The sequence below is a fragment of the Lepisosteus platostomus genome, chromosome 12 (genome assembly GCF_059453375.1).
Source record: "Lepisosteus platostomus isolate fLepPlt1 chromosome 12, fLepPlt1.hap1, whole genome shotgun sequence".
NCBI classification, from domain to species: Eukaryota; Metazoa; Chordata; class Actinopteri; order Semionotiformes; family Lepisosteidae; genus Lepisosteus; species Lepisosteus platostomus.
In genome coordinates this window covers 21,958,490-21,970,820 of record NC_142622.1, presented here as the reverse complement: position 1 = coordinate 21,970,820, position 12,331 = coordinate 21,958,490, and positions in this window count along the sequence as shown.

Genomic DNA, 12,331 nt, shown 5'->3' with positions numbered 1-12,331 from the left:
TTCTCAGTGTAAAAATGTTTTCTAGTACCAATGCAGAAATTCAGCTTAGATGCACAGAAACTCAAGATGGAACTGATTTTTACAGCACTTCACTGACTTGTGCTCAGATCAACTTAATAACCTACCAGAATTGCTGAGAGTAGCTAAACCTCCATTGTGTAAGGTTTAAATTCAGCTGCCATCATAAAACAGCAACGTATCCTTGTTTTAATCTGTGTTGTCCCCACAGTAAAGATTGTCCTTTTTTTCAGACAGCAGTTGGCATTTAGGTTTATTTTTTTAAAGGGCTGTGTCAGTAGAGTTCCTTGTTGAACATGCATGAAATGTAGCCTCTTAGTAATTAGAGGTATCCGATCGTGTCCAGTCCTGAAGGGTTAGTGTGCCTGCATGTTTTCAAAGTCTCTTTGAAACAACTGGTTTAGCTGTGTAGTTATGAAAACCTGCCTTCCAGGACCTACATTCCAAAGAACAGTCAGCAATCGGGGCACTTCCATCCACTTGGTTAAGGGTGTGACTGCACCTGCATTCTCACCTTGAGCAAAACAAAGAAGAATTCCTTACACTTCTAAAGTGCTTTTCTTGACCCTGCTTTCAAAGCACTTTACAGGTAATAGGGACTCCCCTCCACCACCACCAATGTGCAGCACCCATCTGGATGATGTGACAGCTAGACCAGTACGCTCAACACACATCAGCTATCAGTGGGGAGGAAAACAGTGAGGTAGCTAATTGGTAGGTGGGGATTATAAGGCCATTGTAGGGATGCAAGGAGTCGCAGCGCAGTCCAGTGAAGGTTTGAGATGAGTTCATTTCTTAGTTAAATGTCCACTTTTGGAGAACACTGAGGTAGACACATTCAAGGTTTATTTTCCATGGTACCCAGAGTTGCAACAGTGTTACAGAGGGATTTATAGTTGAGTCCAGCCATGTTATTACCATGAATGGGGGTTTTAGATTCTGCATACTACTAATGGTCCAATGGCTATTCTTGATACCTTTCAACTGTTTTTTAGGTGTTGCATACAACAGAAGGTGTCTGTTCAAAATTCTCAAGCCTGGTCAGAGCCTGATTTCTACACCATGATTGGTAAAGGCCAGGGGAAATTTAGCCAGGACACTGGGGTTAACACCCCAGCTCTTTTCAAGAAATGCCCTGGGATTTTTAATGATCATGGAGAATTAGGAACTAACTCTTACATCTCATCCGAAGGATGGCACCTTTTTACAGTATAGTGTCACACTGGGGAATTAGGACCTACAAGACTATAAGGTGAGTGCTCTGTAATGACCTCACTTACACCTCTTCCAGCAGCAACCTTAGTTTTCCTGTCTCCCCACCTAGGTCTGGCTCACACCTACAGTATTTTCAGTGGGTTACTAGGTGTGAATTACAGGGTAATTTAACCACAGCATTCTTTTAAGCATCCAGGTACTGTAACTGTCTTGCTTTTATATTTTCTTCTGTTCTTTGATTTTTTGGGGGGGAAAATCCATCATGCTTTGGGTGTTTCATATTTAACAGAATCAATTTCAATCCAAATCAGAATCCATTTAGTTTATGATAAAGCTATTTTTTATATTTTTCATGAACCATCCGCACTTGTTCTATCTCCAACAAAGTCTAGCATGTCAAAGGGCCATATCAACGGATGTTCGATTCAGCCATTATGAGGAAATCTAAATGAGCAGTTCATATATTTTTTTTTATTTCTGAAAATTTGTATCAGCAGAAAAATAAAACTGCATTTCAAGGAATTAGATTGCACCACTGGGGGCACCATACAAACTAAAAAGCTCTCAACTCAAAAAAGACAAGACTTACAATTGTGATAGTAAAGCAATTGAATCATAATTTCATGCAGCTTCAAACTGTGTTGCCCTCATTTATGGGTGCCAGAGGTATCAAAACCTATTTCATGTCTGTATTCGCCTTTTCAAGATGTTTATGTTATGTTTCCCCATAACAAGCAGCATTGCTGTAAACTACATTTCTGCTTAATTCCTATCTGGGTCATTATTTCCAGGAAGGTGTGAAAACCACTCAAAAACATATCAGCTGTTTACAACTAGTATGGATTGCAGTGTGTTTTTGCTTATTGAGAGCAAAGTGCATTTAGGCATGATGGATAAAAAAAGATGAAATATCAATTTTCATTGCTGACATTTTCATTTCATTGACACATACAGGGTAATTGGTACAGAAAATTTCAAATAATCATTTGCAGAGAACTAATCTGTAAGTCTCTGGAAACCAGCTGCACTTGTGTAGTAGTGAGATAATTGAAGTATGTGGCAATTTAAGGAGGAGTTAGATACAGGTCCATATCCAGGTAATTATTTTATGCATCTACACATATTAAGTTCTAATGTGTTGTATCTATATACATATGCAAATAAAGCATAGCTAATGTAATTATCTTATTCTATATTGTTTTTTTGTTGTTGACAAACCAAACCACGGCAATTTGTTTTAACAGGCAAAATGCAAATATGTGTACCAAAAATATCTTCAAAAACATTAGTTTTAAGGTCCTTTATTTCATATTTGTGACTGTTACACATTATCATAAGAACCTTTTCAAAGACATTAGATTTTTCAGCACGTCTCAGATATTGCAAATGAGTAAGAGAATCCAGGATCCAAGAATCTCATGAAAGACATTGCTTGAGCAGGTTCAGTGAGCCCAATTGAGCTACCTCTCCTCACATTGGACTCCTGCAGGAATTAAATAACACAGGATATTCAATACTCACACAGCTCAGAAACAAGCCTCTTTACTAGCTTTTTATTCAAGAAACCATTTAAAACAACCATGGGGAAAGGTCTGAAACAATGTTAGGCAATAGATTGTATTAACAATGTAACAATTATCTGTGACTGTTGGACATGGACATGTTTTGCCCTTTTCACCTGCAAAGCTTAAGGTGTTGACAGGGTGCCAAAGGGCCATCATCAGTCATAAGTTCATTCACAAGTTTATCCTGATATTTTTTGACAAGTCTCTTGCAAACGAATTTAAAAGCAAAATTCAATTAACATCCTCCTGCAGGATAAGGCATAAAGATGCTGGTATGAGCAACACTTTGCACTGGAGTGTACACTGCCATTAAGACACTTTTTTGAAACTTGCAATGGTGACTAAGGATTTTGGATAGATCTAGCTTGGACTTTTAAATATTTTGAAAAGACCATTGGGAAAGAACAACTTTCTGAAGCATCTAATATTTGCACTTCATGCACCTAGTTATCAGATGCCTTCTGTTGTTTAAGATATGCAGCGAAGAAGGGTGGCAGAGCACATGAACAATTTCATATTTGATTCTGAAGTGCACGCACTTGTCATGCATAAGCATTTCAGATGTCAAATGTGTCAATGTATTGCAATGGATTTTATTTAACTTAAGTTCGGGAGGGATGACAACAACCACGCTCAATCATTCCCACCCGTCAGCGATTAGCAATCACTCCCTTCGTCCTTCCTCCACCGAACACTATAAATACCAAATGCAATATCTCTCTCCCTCGCGTGTGACTTTTGCATACGCGGGTGCGTCTTTTCGCGTTGCACAAGCCCGTGCTTTCTCTCGCGTTTCGATGACCTTCGGACCTGTAACTTTTCTGCTTCGAAGAAGTACCTTCGGCAGCACAGAGGATTCCCCTGCACTCCTCGATCAACCCGTTTTTCCTGCTTCTCATTCCAGCGCCTCCATCCCCTGCCTTCCTACCAGCAGCACTCATCTCCGGCCAGCCCTCTCAAGATTCAACTCCTCGCTGAAGTCCACATTCTGCAATTATCGCCCGCCTCACCACGAATCCAGCTCTCCTTCCTCTGCGGCAAATTCTCCAAGCAGTCCCTGCCTCATATGTAAACGTTACCACCGCAGTCGCGCATACCCGCTCCTCTTTTTCTCCGGTTTCTCCCACAATTACTGACCTGACGCCGCGATCTGAAGGCTTGCGACAGTCCAGTTAAAAGAAACGCTTCCAAATTTTCCGGCGCCCTCCGCTGACGTCTCCCGCGCAGCCGTTCCCCAGTCAGTCGGTTTCTCATCACTTCCGGGACACTGAACAGCCTCATTTAACCCAGTCTTACACGGGTTCCTCAATGAAAGAGTTCGCAGCCGTTTAAAAAGTGACCGCTTTTGCAAAAACGAAAGAGAAGAAATAATGAAACATGAACATGCAAGAACAGAAAGGGAAAAAGAAGCTAAGCTGCCTATGCCTCCGCCCCAAGTCTTCCGTTGTCTTGTCCCACTACAGATTCGTCTGCGTCTCGCCTTCACCGGGCAAGGGAAGTCCGATCCTGCAAACCTGCTGACAACTGCGTCCAAGCACCATCCAAGCACCCCCTTGGGTAGCCATCCTCTTCGGATCAGTCGTCGGCAGCATACGAATCCAGGGAGGCATTCCAGCTCACTGTCTCCCACCTGGCCATTGCCCTTGGCCTCCATCTTGCACAGCTTCTCCAGGGAGCCCTCATTGTCACTCACGACTGCATCCTTCCCCAGGGTGAACACTGGGAGAGTGCTGATAGGGGCCCGCACCCCACCCTATACCCAGCCTCCTCTCTAAACTCTGGCGCTTCTGCACCTCATCTCCGCCGTCCCTCGCAGGTCCTGCATAAATGGCCACGCCTTTCCCAAGACCAGGATCCGCCATTCCCAACCCATCCATTCGAGACACCTAGCATCCGAACATCCAGATACTTCTCCTGTTAAGACAAAATGGGCTGCTCTCGACAAATACATACTCACTGCCACGTTTGCAAATCCCTGGCATTCAATTCAGCCCCAGGTTCCCATTTCTGCTGCTACTGTGGCTGCTTCCTTGTCCCCGGGTCTGTCCAGCGTCCTACCTCTGGCCCAGTCAGCAATCGTCTTGTGTCCCCATACCCGGCGTTCAGTCTAGCCCCGAGCTCATTCTTTGTCTCGGCTGCTGCTGTGGCAATCTCCACAGCCCTGGGTCTGTCCGGCGTCCTACTTCCGGCCCAGCCAGTAGTTGTCCTGTCTTGTGTCGCCATACACAGTGTTCAATTTAGCCCCGGGTTCCCCCCTCCACTGCTACTGTGGCCACCTCCTCCGCAGTGTGTCTGCCCGCCATCCTATCTCCGGCCCAGTCACCAGTTGTTTGCGTCTCTGTCCTTCTCATGTTCCGTCCATCCGAACCCTTATGTCTCTTCTCCTCATCTCATTGTCCCAATCCCCCAGTGTTCCATTTTATAAAAACAAAACATATCCCAGGCTGACGTGCGACTGCATTTCTCCCAGGATCAGACAGGACTGCTCATGGAGTCAGGCCTTCATCTTGGAAGGGTGCGTTTTCATGTTTCATGTTACCTATGCCCGGCCTTCAACTTGGCCCCGGACCTATTCGCTTAGTTTCTGCTGCTACTGCAGCCATCTCCTCACCCCTGGGTCTTACCGGCGTCCTACCTCCTTTTCCAGGATGTCCCTTGCGGAGACCCAGGATATCTCTTCAGGACCATATCCCAGTCAGTCGACTAGATATTGCTGTGAACCCCTAAGCCAACGACAGTCGAGAAGCTTGTTGACCGTAAAGATAGAGGATCCAGTGATGGGGTGGGGGTGGGTGAGATTGCAGCCTGGAGAGGGGTGACCTGTGGTAGGGCTTGAAAAGGGAGATGTGAAAAGTAGGGTGGATCAGGAGGGGGGGGGGGGGGGAGAGCCAGGCGGTAAGTGACCGAGTGATCTGGGAAATGACCTGGAAGGGACCAAAAAATCCTTGTCCTGGGTGCCTGTGACATAAGCCTGCAGGTAAGTGAGTAGGTGCTGGTTCAGCCTTTCAGTCTGGCCATTGGCTTCCGTGTGGTAGCCGGAGGTGAGGGAGGCATTAGTCCCCAGAGCTCGGCAGAAGGCCTTTCAGAAACGGGACACAAATTGCGGACCTCTGTCGGAAACGATGTCCTCTGGAATCCCGTGGTGCCGAAAGACCTGCTGTACAAACCGATTAGCCATTTCCTGGGCAGAAGGCAAGGAGGGGCAGGGAACAAAATGAGCGGCTTTCAAGAACCTGTCGATTGACCATGATAATGGTGTTGCCCTGGCTCCTGGGAAGGTCTGTGAGGAATTCCACAGAAATATGAGACCACAGCTGTCCGGGTACCGGGAAGGGTTGAAGAGGACCAGCCTTTTGGTGACAGGGTGTTTAGATTCGGGCGCAGGTGGGACAAGCTCTAACGTAATCCAAGACGTCCGCCCTGAGGGAGGGGCCACCAGAAGTCCCCCAAAATTAGTTCCAGAGTTCTTCTGATGCCAGGATGACCTGCAAAGCAAGAGTCATCTCCCCATAAGAGGACGTCGGAGCAGACCTGATCTGTCACAAAGAGTTTGTCCGAAGGGTACATGGGAGGTATGGGGTGGTCCTTGAGTGCATCTCGGACAAGGAGCTGAATGCTAGATTGGATGGCAGCGAAGATCCGGTGAGAGGGGATGATGGGTTCGGGGGGGAGTTCGAGCTCCAGAGGGTCATAGAGACGGGAGAGGGCATCAGCCTTGACATCCTTTGAACCGGGGGTGTAGGTGATGGGGGGGAAAAAATTAAAACGGGCAAAAACTAGAGAACATCTGGCCTGGTATGAATTTAAGGGCCGAGCACACTGGCTATATGATGGGTTCTTGTGGCCCATGAGGATGGTGGATGGATGTTGGGTTTCCTCCAGCCAATGTCTCCATTCTTCCAGGGCGAGCTTGATGGCAAGAAGCTCTCCATCTCCCACATCATAGTTGACCTCTGCAGGGAAAAAACACCTGGAGAAGAAGGCACAGGGATAAAAAGCACTGCGATCCCCATGGCACTGGGAAAGAACAGCCCCAACCCCTTCCAGGACAAAGGGCAACGAGGGGTCTGGATGATGAAGGAGAGGGACCATGGTGAGGGGCTGTGGTTTCAGGTGCAGAAAGATACGATCAGCCTTGTCAGTCCATTTGCCCTGAGTAGGAACCTTACACGTGAGGGCGGAGATTGGAGCAGCGACCGAGCTGAAGTCCCGAATGAAATGGCAGTAAAAATTGGGGAAGACCCGAGAAAACATTGGACCTGCTTCAAGTTCTGGGGGGTTGGCCAATCCCTTATGGCAGCCGTCTTGTCACAATACCAAGAGGGGAAGTGACATAACCCAGGAATGGAATGTGGAAAGTGCATTTTTCCAGCTTGGCATAAAGACTTTTTAATGAGATGGGTTAGGACCCCCCTGACATGAATGACATGTTCCTGAAGGGTACTGGAATAAATTTAAAATATTGTAAAATAAGTAGACGAGAGCATCCTGATGAATAATATCCCTGAAATGTCGTTCATATAGTTCTGAAAGACGGCCGGAGTGTGAGCAAGACCGAAGGGCATGACCTGGTATTCGTAATGACTGTGAGTGGTGATAAAAGCATTCTTCCATTCATACCCCTCACGGATAGGGATAAGATTGTATGTGCCACGAAGGTCAAGCTTGGGGGAAAAAATCTTTGTACCCCCAAAGGGACTCCAGAGCCGCAGGAATGAGCGGCAGAGGGTAGCGATTCTTAACGGTGCAGTCGTTGAGACCATGGTAATCAACACACGTAACGATCCATACTTAGTAATAAAAAAAAAAACATAACACAGGCAGGAGAGGAGAACGGACAGACAGATGAAGCCAGACTGCAGGGTTTCCTGGGTGTAAGCTTCTAAAGCCTTGGATTCCTGCAACAAGAGGGGATAAACACCCTCTAGCTGGTAAAGCTCTGGGGACTAAATCGATAGTGCAATCATAGGGCTGATGAGGGGGAAGAGAGAGAGCCCTACGCTTACTAAAAGCAATGTGGAGGTCGGTGTTAGCGGGGGGGAATAACTGAGGTTGTGATGAGAGATCAGAGCAACGGGAGGTTTCGTGGGAAGCTGACAGCAGTGAGTTAGGCAGCGGGGTCCCCAGGCTGTGAGTTCCTTCTCAGACCAAGAAATGTGGGGATTGTGTAGCTATAACCAAGGGAAACCAGGAATAAGTGGGAGTGACGGAGAGTGAAGTAGAAGGAACTGAATAACTTTCAGGTGGGTGGCTCCAATACACAGGGAGAGAGGGATCGTCTGCAATTCAACCAATCCTGGAGAGAGAGAGGAGCCGTCGATGGATTTGATGCTGATGGGAGGGGAGACAGGCAGCAAGGAAATCTTCAAAGAGTTGGCGAATCCAGAATCTATAAAATTTGCCCGCTGCACCTGAGTCAATGAAAGCCAGAAGAGATTCCTGAGACCCGCCCCAGGAGAGTAGCAGGGAGAGACAGCAGAAGGAGGCAGAAGGGTTGTGTGAGAGGACACTGACCAAGGAAATGAAACTCTCCGTCGGAAAACAGTCTGGACAGAGGTTGTATGCCTTCCAGCACTGCGTCAGGTAAGCTTGGCACATATTCGGGCTGCCGTCGAATCGGGTGGGGGGGAGGCAGGAGACTAGAGGAGGCGGCTGAAACTGGTGGCAGCAATGGGTTAGGCGGCAGGTGGGAAACGAGAGGCTGGGGAGGAGATCCGGAGACCAGGTTCACGAGTTGTTGGACGGTACAATTCAGCTGATCCAGTGCCTGGGAGTGCTGGGTCAGCAGTGCCAAGGGGTTAATAGTGCCCACGGGATCCATCTTTCAGCTCACGATTCTGTCAGGTATTGCCGGACTTCGGTAGATAGGGATCCTATGCGAGGCACTTCTGATGGCGAAGGTTAGGAGTTGAGGCGGTAGGAGAAGACGTACAAGAGCAGGGGTCCAAAATCCGGGAAGGAGTCGAAAGTTTATAAGTACCAAATCGGGAGGTGAAGACGTAGTCGAAGGGAGGCGTTGAGTCAGAATTCTGGTGACCTAATAACAAGTAAAGCAGGGTAGGAAACGTACGAATACGCAGCTCAGGGAGGAGACCTAAATCGTGAGCAAGGAAGGGAAGACTAGTGAGGGTTTAAATAGTGCTGAGTAGATTGGTGGGTGGACGTTTAGGGAGTGAAGAGTTGGTGGGAATGTCTGAGCGCTTACATGCTTGTGTGCGATTTGTGAAAGTTGTATAATATTTTTATTTTCTCCAGAACTTCAATAGGAGAAATAGTAATTTTATTATAAATATGATTTTTCTGAAAACATCAACTGCACATGTTTATTGATTGAGTACGTTTATATTTGTTGACAGATCTTAACTTCATGCTGGATACTAGAATACAATGCATGAATGAATGAGCTTCTGACACCAGTACTGAATCCCACCCTACCAAGCAGATTTACAGTAAATAAAATGCCAAAATTAGCCCAGGTAGTAGAAAGGCTGATTATTTATAATACCATTTAGATACTGATTTTGTTGGTCTAGAGTAGATACACATAAACATCTACAGTGCCTTGCGAAAGTATTCGGCCCCCTTGAACTTTTCAACCTTTTGCCACATTTCAGGCTTCAAACATAAAGATATAAATTTTTTATTTTATGTGAAGAATCACCAACAAGTGGGACACAATTGTGAAGTGGAACGAAATCTATTGGATTTTTGAAACTTTTTTAACTAATAAAAAAATGAAAAGTGGGGCGTGCAAAATGATTCGGCCCCCTTGCGTTAATACTTTGTAGAGCCACCTTTTGCTGCGATTACAGCTGCAAGTCGCTTGGGGTATGTCTCTATCAGTTTTGCACATCGAGAGACTGAAATTCTTGCCCATTCTTCCTTGCAAAACAGCTCGAGCTCAGTGAGGTTGGATGGAGAGCGTTTGTGAACAGCAGTTTTCAGCTCTTTCCACAGATTCTCGATTGGATTCAGGTCTGGACTTTGACTTGGCCATTCAAACACCTGGATACGTTTATTTGTGAACCATTCCTTTGTAGATTTTGCTGTATGTTTGGGATCATTGTCTTGTTGGAAGATAAATCTCCGTCCCAGTTTCAGGTCTTTTGCAGACTCCAACAGGTTTTCATCCAGAATGGTCCTGTATTTGGCTGCATCCATCTTCCCCTCAATTTTAACCATCTTCCCTGTCCCTGCTGAAGAAAAGCAGGCCCAAACCATGATGCTGCCACCACCATGTTTGACAGTGGGGATGGTGTGTTGAGGGTGATGAGCTGTGTTGCTTTTACGCCAAACATATCGTTTTGCATTGTGGCCAAAAAGTTCGATTTTGGTTTCATCTGACCAGAGCACCTTCTTCCACATGTTTGGGGTGTCTCCCAGGTGGCTTGTGGCAAACTTTAGACGAGACTTTTTATGGATATCTTTGAGAAATGGCTTTCTTCTTGCCACTCTTCCATAAAGGCCAGATTTGTGCAGTGTAAGACTGATTGTTGTCCTATGGACAGACTCTCCCACCTCAGCTGTAGTTCTCTGCAGTTCATCCAGAGTGATCATGGGCCTCTTGGCTGCATCTCTGATCAGTCTTCTCCTTGTCTGAGCTGAAAGTTTAGAGGGACGGCCAGGTCTTGGTAGATTTGCAGTGGTCTGATACTCCTTCCATTTCAAGATGATCGCTTGCACAGTGCTCCTTGGGATGTTTGAAGCTTGGGAAATCTTTTTGTATCCAAATCCGGCTTTAAACTTCTCCACAACAGTATTACGGACCTGCCTGGTGTGTTCCTTGGTCTTCATGATGCTCTCTGCGCTTTCAACAGAACCTTGAGACTATCACAGAGCAGGTGCATTTATACAGAGACTTGATTACACACAGGTGGATTCTATTTATCACCATCAGTCATTTAGGACAACATTGGATCATTCAGAGATCCTCGCTGAACTTCTGGAGTGAGTTTGCTGCACTGAAAGTAAAGGGGCCGAATAATTTTGCACGCCCCACTTTTCATTTTTTTATTAGTTAAAAAAGTTTCAAAAATCCAATAGATTTCGTTCCACTTCACAATTGTGTCCCACTTGTTGGTGATTCTTCACATAAAATAAAAAATTTATATCTTTATGTTTGAAGCCTGAAATGTGGCAAAAGGTTGAAAAGTTCAAGGGGGCCGAATACTTTCGCAAGGCACTGTATACTGTATTTTTATCTATAGATGTATGTTCCGTTTCCTAAACATTGCAATCTGTAATGTACTGTATAAACCAATTTTTTTTCTGTAAAGTAATGAGAGACAAAAATAATTTAAGTGAGATAGGGTCTTTCTTATAATACAAAAGCCCCTACTCAGAACAGTGTTCTGTAAACTGATGCTAAACCAGATAGATCTTGTTGTAACAGAAGAAATAAGGTTCTTGATCCCGAGATGAAGTAAAACAGATGAGTTTATTGCATGCAAGGAACAATAAAGCCGAAGTCTTGTTTCCCGCAAGAAACAACAAAACCGAAGTATTGTTCCCCGTACTGTTACAAACTTTTGGGTTATATAGTGTTTTCTTCTCCGTTTCTGACGTCACTCGGTCTGATGGTAAAGAGGGGGGTTCATGGTATTTGGCCAGTTTACGATGTTCTGGGCAAATGGTCAGTTTAACATTACACCCAGGGGGGTTCCTAGCTTGCATCTGCAATCCTTATCAGTTAACCCCCTTTCCTGCCATCAACCCCAGCTTGTGACTTAGAAGTCTAAACCCCCTACAGAAAGGATTAAATTCAAACCCCCGTCTTCACATCTTTCTTCAATCTCTTCCCCATATTAGATTTCTCCACAATATTTCTACCTCTATAAAAATACAAATCTTTTTCTTAAGTTTAAAGTCAATCTCTTCAACTCTTAAGTACCTGGTAGGTTTTTTGTCTTTCAAAGAGAAGGTCTAAAGTCCTGTAAGTCTGGCCTGTAAAAGATGGTGCCCATACACAATTTGTAATGAAAGCGTTCTTTCTGGACCCTATGCGGACGACACGATCCAGGGAAAAGGGAAGAAAACGGGGGAAAAAGTCATACAGGATATGGGGATGAAAACAGGGGCGTGTCCTTGGTGCACTGCTGTTCGAGGGAGGTGTGGCCGAGACAAACAATCCAGGAAGAAGTCCAAAGGAGAATCCAAAAGAAGGCAAGAGTCCAAAGCTGGGCGGTCCATCCTAGACAGATGATTAAAAACAGGAACCGGATCGGAACCTGCGGGGAAAAGGAACAGAAAATAAAACCTTAACGGGACCAAGTACTTCCAGGTCCCGTACGCGTCTGGTGCGGAAACCAGAGCAGATCCCGGATTAACGTCAGCGTCTGGCTTTTAAGGGGGGCTGGCAGGAGGCTAGAACAAAGGGCAGGTGCACAAAATCAGGTCAGCAGTGAATGAGCCGGAGCGCCCTTAAGGGAGAGGGACTATAATCTTGACACATTGATGCTCTCTTCATTGTGGGCATTAGAGAGAGTGAGATGGCCAGAGCATCCTGGTTTCCATGCGAAACAAAGCACATGACT